Source organism: Glycine soja, chromosome 20 (genome assembly GCF_004193775.1).
Source record: "Glycine soja cultivar W05 chromosome 20, ASM419377v2, whole genome shotgun sequence".
Classification (NCBI taxonomy): domain Eukaryota; kingdom Viridiplantae; phylum Streptophyta; class Magnoliopsida; order Fabales; family Fabaceae; genus Glycine; species Glycine soja.
Genome location: NC_041021.1, coordinates 4595562 through 4606822, shown reverse-complemented (window position 1 = coordinate 4606822; position 11261 = coordinate 4595562).

Below are 11261 nucleotides of genomic sequence, written 5' to 3'. Positions count from 1 at the left end.
TAAATGATTCATGGAGGGATATGCAAATGGGGTCAAGTGGGAGACATTGGCATAAAGGATCACATGATGTTGTCTTAAACATCTTTATCAAATATCCTATTTTACAAAATGTCAATAGTTAAAGGTAGCAGTTTAGAACAAGTAGATACTAAAGGAGCAGACACTTCTATATAAGAAAGCAAATAGAATGCAGTCCTAATGGTTAGAGAGAATTAATCTTGCATATAAATAAATGGAGAACACGACCCAGGTACAAGGTTTTCACCCCAGTCCATATTTGAGGTGCCACAAAGCTAAATTCACTCTCGAGGTATAAAACTGTTTTATCGAGTTAAGATCTTTATCATACTTGAGGACATAGGTAGGTAACAATTAACACATTACCAACATCAAAACGGGAGACAACAGAGCAGAAATATCAAAGAAAGGAGAATGTTAACAAATGCTTTTATGACATTGATTAAGGAAACAAAAATAGAAACATTTAATGGAAAAAATTTATTATACTTAAAGCACAAATAATTTAATACTTACTTTTTTTAAGTAATTGAGAGCTAATAAAATCTACTACATGATTCTTAAGCATTGTCCTTAGAATAGTTGGCTAGACTCTCAGAAAACTTCAGTCACATGACGTTAAGCAATATACACAATCCATCAATACACCAAACTGGCATGAAGTTTAGAACTTACACTGTTTTGTTGAACAAAACATTGAAATCACTAACCACATATTTTCCATTAGTAAATGATTCATTTTCTAATTATTAATATAGAAGACAATTATAAAAGTAATTTAGCAACAACAAAACACGATGTGTTCATCTATGTACTCACAATTCACAAACATCTATATCCTTGCAGCTAGAATAAAATAGAGGGGAAGACAACACATATTGCCTTGTGTTTGATATATTACAAATAACTGGTATATGCAAGAAGGAAACTGCATTGTATGAATTGCTAGAAATGAGAAAATATGGAATTCAACTCAGAGTCCACCAAACCCTATCATGTTAGAAAGAAAATGGAGAAAGACCCTTCAGAGCTGACAACTATTACAACCTGACATGACTAGCCTATTTTCCCCCACCAACTCTCACTAAAACCAAGTATACCCTATTCAGATGAGAGAAAATGTAACTAAAAAAATCCAATGTGCAGTGATTGTAGAAAGAAACAAGAGGAAAAATGGGAACAAATTTTGCTACTAAGACCATTAAATATTCCTCTTGGCTTTCTCTCTTAATTATTGACATTTCCATCATGTGATCCTTCATACCCTCATCACGTGGAATCATATACTTCAAATGAAATCATCATTTCATACCCTCATTAATTTGTTAACAAGAAAAGAAATTGACATTAGCTAAATAGAGTGCATACTAATTTAAAACATTCAACATGAGTTTATTCAACTGATGACAAGGACATTTACTTTCATAATGAGACATTTTATTTACATTATCAACAACAATGTACTCTTTTTAAAATCTTTCCTCTGTCTTATAAGATAATACATTTTTTTAAAAAAAAAATTTGTTAGTTACGCAGATTAAACTGACACCGCAAAATGGTATGGATAGCTAACAAGAGACCAACATAAGAAGCCTTTTTATTCTAAATCCAACCAAAACAACAACAACAACATACCAAGGCCCCCATAACCTTTGGTTCAGAAAGCTAAGCACAACCGTTCAACTTTCAAACTCAAAACCACAACACTAACAGAAAAACACGAAACATAGCAAAACGGTTTGCACTAATAGTAGGAAGCAATTAAGAAAATAGTAAACTAAAAAGTGTTATGTTAAGCAGACATGAAGCTTGAGCACGCTGGTTTTATCAGCAACAGTGAGCACACTACCCTTAGAACGATTAAAAAAAAAGCCCGAAATCAAAACAAAAGTGAGGAATCTCACTAAGATGAGAAAGAAACTCGAGCTAGCACCCACTCCAACCCCACGGCGGGCCCCACATAAACCCCACCGAACGAAGAAGGCCCGTAATACGATGCTGGAAAAGAAAACCCTGAGCTCGAACTCGAAGTCCTTGGCTAAGTAACTCCTTGATGACAGTGTATGTCAATTTGAGAAAGTTCCCATTTCTCGCAAGTTCAATTGAAGACCTAGACAAGCCAATGGTGAAGTGAGAAGCAGTGAGAGAGAGGGTTGGGCTACAATGACTTACCTGTCAGCGACATGGGCTGACAACGAAAGTGCAATAGAGGCACGATAGTCATGGAGGCACAATGGTCGCAGAGGCACAACAGGTTTCCTTATCAAGTCGCAAAGGGGAGTAACAGAGGGCTAGGGTTGAGAGCATTTTATTTGGGAATAATTTTTAATTTCGACGAATTTGATTCCTTCGGTAAAATTCGTCGAAAATTCAAAACTTCCCGGCGGAATATAATCCTTCAAAAATATTCGTAGGAAAATACAATATTTTTGACAAAATAAATTTCGTGAGAAATATTTCGTCGAAAATATTTATTTTTTTATGTAGTGAAATACATCAACATTTTTGCAAAAAAAAAAAAAAAAAAATACATCAACATTTTTACCTATCTAACCGTTCGCATGACATGAATACTCAATATTAGCATATAGTTACGTTTCCAAAATCTTGCTTACCATGATTAACCAATGATAATTCTTTGTTTTTTTAGAGGATGATAATTCTTTGTTAGCTTCTAAGCGAAATAATTTTCGGTTTTTAAAAATAAATACTTTGATTTTTTTTCTTTTTTTGAAGTTTTGATTATTCTTAAAACTGATTACAGGGCACATACGTGCTTCTCAGTACAATAAGTAATAACTATGCCAACTAGCAAAGACTACCCACCTACCTTTAGTTAACCAAATGTACGTATCTTGATTTTTGCAGCTTGTAGAACAAGAGAGTCATGAGACACTGTACTTTAGCATTTTGGGGTTTGCGTTAATATGTGCGCTTAGTTGAGTTAGAGCATACTCCTTAATTAACTCATTTATTTTAATGTATATATGGTAAATGTCAAGTAAGAAATTAGTTTGACTAATCAAAATACTATATTGGTTTAAAAACTAAAAATGAAAAATTTATTATAAAAAATACAGGAAATAAAAAATAAATCATAAACATCATAATTTTTTGTTTTTTAATAAATTATTTTCACTTTTAAATAATTTCTTAACTAATGCTATGAGAATCTTAATTAACATTTGGCAAAGAAATACAACTTGCTCACATGCGCTGATCCTGCTGATCCTCCTAGGTTCTAATAACATTTGCCATGATTGAATTCTATGTTCTAACTGATAAATTTCTTAATATTCATAAAAAGAAATAAAGTATAATGAATTAAGTCTTTTTTATAAATTAAAATTAACTTATACATTTTACTCGAAATAATTCTATGTAGTAATTTTTATAAAGGTTCTTTCGCTTAACTTTTTCAAAAGTTAATTTTAAGTTACATAGCTAATTTCAACTTACATGAAAAAGTTAATTTACTTTATTTTTTATTAAAAAATTTATCCAAACAACCCGGGATGATAGATAGTCCGAGGATGCTTGTACAAATAAAAAAGGTCTAGAATTATATACTAAAAATTAAAACTTGTGATTTTAATTAAATTGAAATAACCTTACTCTAATTACTAATTGATCTACTTAGTATGTGGTGTAAAGAAAAACAAGACTCATCATTTAAGGCCGAAACCAAATTGACCAGTACGTAATGGCATATAGAAGTGTTTGCTGATGTGTCAAATGCAGTAAAAAAATGCATCTAATATGTGGGCCAAAGCTTAAAAAAAAAATCTCGAATTTAATTGTAGTTTTCCACTTTGGATTTTCAGTCCTTAAGTTTTTGCCTTAAGTTAAGAAAAGGTTTGAACATTTTTCTTCTCACTGGGTTGGGTAGTGTTGGATCACAATCACATTCACATTCACATTCACATGTACTGTCTGCCCATAAGCTGCTGGCTCGACGGTGATGATTTTAAGTGGCACATCATTTCAGGAAAAAAAATAGTAGAGTTTCTTTTAATTGTTTTTCAACATCCATATTATATATATATATATATATATATATATATATATATATATATATATATATATATATATATAATTAAAATCATTGAACATATGAATCGATAAATACATTATTGTTGTAACTCAATTAGAGATGTCTAGTTCCGGTCTTAGTAGTCCAAGTAAGAACTTTATTCCATATAGTAGATTTATTTGTCTAAAAAAAATCATGTCTTTAGAGAAGAATATCTATCTATTCCAACCAAATATAAAATGATAAAATAATTATATATTGTATATTAATACAATATCAATTATTTAATATTTAAATAACAACCATTTTGTTGTACCTTTATTGCATATAGGATTGTCAAAATAGTCCTTAGGGTCAGTTCATCAAAAAGTAAAAAGGAGTCGATTCAGGCTTATTTTATATTTCTTTGGGTTGAAATTTAGGACCGTTTGACTAGAGTTCATCAGACTTGTTCAAACCAATTTAGAAATTAATTAATAAGATAAAGTTAAAAATTCATTCTATTTAAATAAGATATAAAAAATTCTAAAGATAAAAATGATTTATTATGTATTTATGCTGTTTAATATTTATTAACAAAATTATTTAAATTATGTTTAATGAATATGTTTCATGAATACTCAAATTAATAATATTGGTTTAGGCTTATCACTTTTTATGAACACTTATTTTATGTTTAATATAAATATGTTTTACCTTTAAAAAAAATACAAAATGGAGTATAAAATTATAAATTATGCTAATAATTTATTATATTTTATTTAATATTTATTATATATTACTAATCAGGACCGTTTGACTAGAGTTCATTTGACTTATCACTGGTCGGGCAAAGAAACTATAAATTTTATAGATTTCATTTTTTTATCAAATGAATCTTACTCATAATTTTGTAGTTTAAAAAAGTTTTATAATAAAAAAATACATTAAACCTAGAAAATTAAAGAGTGTGTTACCTCTTTAGAATTGGGCACTATTTGAAAGTTCAAGTGAGATTACGTTAAGTATAGTTAACTATTCTTCTATTAATAAGTTATCTAAAAAAATTCTTCTATTTATAAGTGCATGCTATCTTCTGCTAATCAAGATTCAAATGTTTGTTACGTATAGCATTGAGATATTCCATGTCTATATATCCAGAAGATGATAATCAAATTGGCATATGGCTTCTTAATCAATCTTAAATATGGAATCATACGTCAACATGAGGAAGTGCCCCACACAATCACAAAGAGAGAGAATGGATAAGGTAAGCAAAAATTGAGATAGGAAAACACCCTTTTCATGGCTAACTGGATACAACTTTGAACCACAATTCAAGATCACTCACCAACAAAGCAACAACTACCACACTCACAATAAATAACAACTTGGACCAAACGAGGGAAGAAGAGAGATGAGAAACTACATGAAAAAAAACAACCTACCGAATGATATAAGTGGTCATTATTTGTGTCTTTCAAAATTCAAATTCTAGTTGATTATTGAATATGAAATAAATCATGTTAAAAAAAAAATACTCATCTTATGTTCTCTCAAGTCTTCAATAAATATCTATTACATATTTTGATGTTAACAACTTCTCATCAATACCACGATTAAAAAAAGAACTACATGGAAGAATGGAATTATTAAGCACTAATATTAAAAGCATAACTCTACCTCCTTTGACAAGTTGATGAAACACAAACACTATTTAAGTTTTGAAGTCTAAACTTTTGAGACTAAAACACATGATCATAGAAGAAAGTTACGTTGCTTGCTAGAGAAACGACTTAATAATTGCCCTTGAACAAGTGCCACATGTAGGCGCAAACATGTTTAAGCCAAAGTTGCTTTCAACGTAGACATCAAGGCAAACTTATGACCAAGGACCCTTCCCATCACATGCCTCTCACATGCCCTTCATTAATTAAATATAATAATCATACTAAAGGAGACGACTCAGAACTAGTAGTGAGTTTTCAATTTTTTGTTGGATAATGAAACAATGGATTTCATATGCAAATTTCTACTCTCTTCGTCACATAATATTTATAGTATAGACTGAAAAAAATAATAAATAGATAAAAAGTAAGAATTTTATAAAATCAATCTTATATCATTATTAATGTATTAATAGACTTTGTTATCTATCATTTATATTATAAGGAATATAAGTGAAAAAATAATAATACATTAAAAAATTAAAATAATCCTGTAATTATTTTAAGACTTACTTTTTTTCCTTATACAAAAATTATTATAGGACGGAAAAGGAGTGTGTCACGTATTAATATTAGTATTTATCACTGTCTTTTTATTTTCAGGACTCTCGTGACGTTTAATTTTGGGCAGGGTTAATTAAACGTAAACTTAGCAATGCTATTGGAATTATCAAGTCAACCAAATTAAACAAAACACCATTACGTGCAATATGGTAAAGCGTGATTTTAATTAATTAATTGGATGCTTCCATCAGCCACGTTTTATAGATAAATAAATAAATTAATTGGGGATGAAGAAAATGTAAGGCAATCTGATATAGGGGACACCTTCATTCCATATGTGGCCCTTCTCTACCTCACAATCTTTGCTAGTGCCTCATTTATTTATTTATTTTAGGGGGGGGGGGGGGTCTCTCAATTTTTTCATCTTCTGGGTAGGGTTTTAGTCTCAAGTTTGGGCAAATAGAAGGAAAATGACATTGGCTTGAACATGTCTATTGTGTATGGAACCCTTCACAACTATTAATAGCAATGTGTGGTTCCTTTTGTGCATCAAATTTGTGTACAATGTGCAAGTGCATGTCTAGAAATTTGAGCAGAGCACGTGAAAAAGCTAGGAGAATGGTCCCTCCTATAGTGGGCCTTGAAAATTGAATGCTCCATAACACTGTAAAAACATAAAAACAAAAAAAATAAACCCTTCTATTAATGGTATGATAAATTAGGCTACGGGGTCCTATGGAGGATGTGATGGTGAATACCATAACGCGGAAATTGGTTCATAAATGTAATGTGGGTTTGATAGCTACATGATATTGTTATCAATTTTGCTAAAATATAATATACCTAATGATAGGAGTTTGGACCTATACTACACTTGTGTCAAAAGTGATATCTGATTATAAGAAATTTTTAATTAATTCGTGTGTTTTAAAAAAACAATTAATTTAGTTAATTATATTAAATTTTTGAATTATTTGTATTATTATTTAAAAATTAAATATAACTTTGTCCTTATAATATAATATTTTTTTCGTTATAATTTTTTTTGTTTTAATCCTTACAAAATATGTTTATTTTATTTTTCATCCTTAAAGTGTTTTACATAATATATTAAACAATAAAAAAATGTTTTGAACAATAAAAAGTATCATTTATAACACTTAAAAGATAAAATTAAATTAAAATAAAATAAACACTTTTTTTTACAAAATAAACTAACGGATGGAAGTTTGGTGTTGCTATGTCCAATTTGGGCCGTATTTTGATGGATCTTATCCACGGAAGTCTGGTGTTACTATTCTCACCCTCAGCTTACTATTTGTGATGTCAGTTTTTTAAAATTCCACAAATACCATTTTGATGGAAATATAATTCCATTGTACTATTATACAACAGAAATATGAAATCATATTTTTGTTTTTTTACTAAAGGGGTAATAAAAAACTAAAAAACTAAAATTTGATTTTGTTAAATTATTATACATCAAAATCATGTTTGTTTTCTTTAATTTTTTTAACACCTTTAATAAACAACAAAAATATAATTTTGTTGAATTACAATATAATGGAATCATATTTTTATTGTTTAATTTCTTTCACCCTATTTGCAAAAATGGAAATATGATTTCGTATAAAGGGATACATAGCGAATTCAAATCGGGAGCAACACTCCAAAGCAGAGTCAATCAATGGCTCTAGTTTGGCTTCCATGGGACTTGAATCTGCTCTAATAAATAAAACTGCAGCAATTTGCTAGGAACATGTGGAACTAATCATTACCAACAATTTCAGAGCCACATGTCCTCTAATGGGACTAATAGTTAGACAAATTGACCTAATGAGGTTAGTTTTACAAACTAATTTTCAAAGTAGGTTTGTTTTCAAACAAATGACCAAGGGGGTCTGTTTTAAATGCATTCCGCCTTGCATGCTGGCGAAACATGCATGGGAGCAACACGTGGCGGCCATTTCGCCATTGCCATTTGCGAAATGGCATGAGGTATTTTACCAGTCAAACTGGCGACAAAGGCCAGGTTAGGGGCAGCAGGGCTAGGCGTTAGGGCTCATGTGGTAGGCATGCAGTGCAGCTGCAGGGTGGCAGGGTGCAGCAGGTTTCGCAAGGAAAGCTGGCGAAACAGGCCATGTGGGCCATTCCCACTGGCGAAACAACCCATGTTGTGCTGGATTTTGCTATTTAATGCGTGTTGTTGGTGGTGCTGCGTGCTCAAAATATTTTCTATTGCTTGTTTCGTTAAAGGTGATAACGAAATCCTTGAGGCTGCCGGAACGCATACTCATTCAAGTGGTGGTGGGTAAACACTTCTAGGGTAGGGGTTCCAGTTCAGTGATTTGGTTGTGTCAAATTCTAGTACGTTAGTTAATATTTTTTGTGTTCTATTTGTTGTGTTCTTGATATTTAAATTGTTTGTTTTAGGTTAATATTGTGTTAATTATTTGTGTCACATGGCTTAGGTTAATTATTTGTGTTAATATTCTCGTACCTTAGGTTAATTATTTGTGTTAATATTAAACACCTTAGGTTAATTATTTGTGTCAAATAGCTTCTAAGTTATTATTCAAATATATATATTGTGTTAATTTTGTACATATATTGTTTAAGTTTGTCTTTGCATATTAATTTGTGTTATTGAAATATATATATATATATATATATATATATATATTTTTTTTTTTTTGATTGTGTTATTTATTTAAATTTGTCTTTGCATGTATTTTAATTTATTTGTAAAATATATTTATATTTTGTTATTCAAATATATAAATTGAAATATATATTTTTTTGTACAAATTGTTGTTATTTTTATTAGATAATTTATTTTGTTTGGTTGTTTGCATGTTTTATTTTATTTTATTTTATATAATATATTTATGGTGTAATTAATAATTTTTAGATATATTTAATTTAATTTTTGTAAGTGTACTTAATTTATAAAATAAAATTTTATAAGTGTACTTAATTTTGCAGTATAAATGACATTTTGTTCATCATCTTCGTCAAATATGCAAATTAAATCTGGTCCAGTTGATGGTGACGTGCTATGGATGCAAGATAAGCATGTTTCACAACATATTTGGAATGAGGAAGAAGATAGAAAATTACACATTAGACGAGTTGTCCCCATGTATCAAGGTCTAGAAGAAATACCAGAAGAAATTATTCCTCTACTTCGGCAATTTGATTTTTTTAGTGAATTATGAAGATGAGATATTTAAAAATAAATGTGACATTAATTAGTGCCTTGATAGAAAATCCATGCCAACATATAATTCTTGCCCAACATTAAAACTCGATGGCATCTCCAAACCGCAAATGTCCTCCTTATCAGGATGACTCCAATTGATATTGTTATAATGCAAAACATCATTCCAAAATGGATTTTGAATTCCTTCTACACCTAATAGTCAAAAAAATAAAATTCAGGCCAATATCACAATCATACTTATTTACCATTAAATACAATTGTCATAAAATGATAAATGCATTCACCTATTTTTTATTTAATAAAATATACATTCTGTTGGGTGAACAATTCTTACTGGTTGAATCATGTCGATGACTTCATCGTCTGTATCAGATATATCGTCAACACTATCATCTTCGTCTAAAGACTCTTCAACGTATGAGTTAGACACAAGATAATCATTATCTTCATCATCATGTAAATTGCTTACATTTCTTGGCGGTTTCGATTCATTATTAGATAAATTATTTTCACATGATGTAACAAAATTTGTTGAATGAAACATATAATCACCAACAACATCCTTTTCTATGTACAATTCCAGAACTGACATTTGTTCTTATTGTTGAAAACTTTCAATCATAGTTTCAACATCTTCGTCATCACAAATTTGCAGAGCAACATATTTTCCTGAAACTAAAAATCTACAACTTATAGCAAAAATAATTTCATTATTTTCTAACTTTACCTTATCTCCAATTTTTTTTCAAAGTATTGAAACTAATTCCACATTTAATCTGAATTGCTTTTTTACTGCCTTCAAAGATTACGCCATCATTCTCTTCATATACCCTTCCATTGAAATACAACACTGTTATAACTGAATTCATCATATACCTACAAAAAAATATTATAAATAATTAATCATAACAATAATAAATTCAAAATAAAAAAATCTAATAACAAAAAGTCTCTTTACTGAAACTTCGATTAAAACTTTATTCTAACAAAAAATTAATTACTTCAAATAAATATGATGCCAGAAACTTAAAAAACTTGAACGCTTTCAAGGTAGAAATTTTAAAGGCAGAACAAAGCATCAACGAAGTTGCTATTATAAATAATTAATCTTAACAATAATAACTTTAAAATAAACAAATCTAATTAAAAAAATATTACACTGAAACTTCAGATTAAAACTTTATTCTAACAAAAAATTAATTACATCAAATAAATATGATGTCAGAAACTTCAAAAACTTGAACGCTTTGAAAGTAGAAATTTTAAAGGCAGAACAAAGCATCAATGAAGTTGCTATTATAAATAATTAATCTTAAGAGTAATAACTTCAAAATAAACAAATCTAATTAAAAAAAATACTAGAAACTTTAGATTAAAACTTTATTCCAGACTCAAAATAATTACTTCAACTAAAAATGATGCGAGATAAATTATTGATTGAGAAACTTTAGAAACACTTGAAGGCTTAGAAATTTTAAAGGCAAAAGAACAAAGCATCAACACGAAGCTGCTATTTAAAGGCACTCCACACCTATTTCGCCAATGGTAATGGCGAAATATGCATGCCACATGGCCCCCTGTTTCACCAGTACTGGTTGCGAAACCAACATAGCCTACTTTGAACACCTACGCGCCCTCTGCACCTAAATCGCTAGTCAAAGTGGCGAAAACCACTATGCCAACTATTTCGCCAGTGGCACTGGCGGAACAACCACGTGTCCGGTCCCAGGCGTATATCGCAAGCATGCATGGCGATATACGTGCATGCATGGCCGGG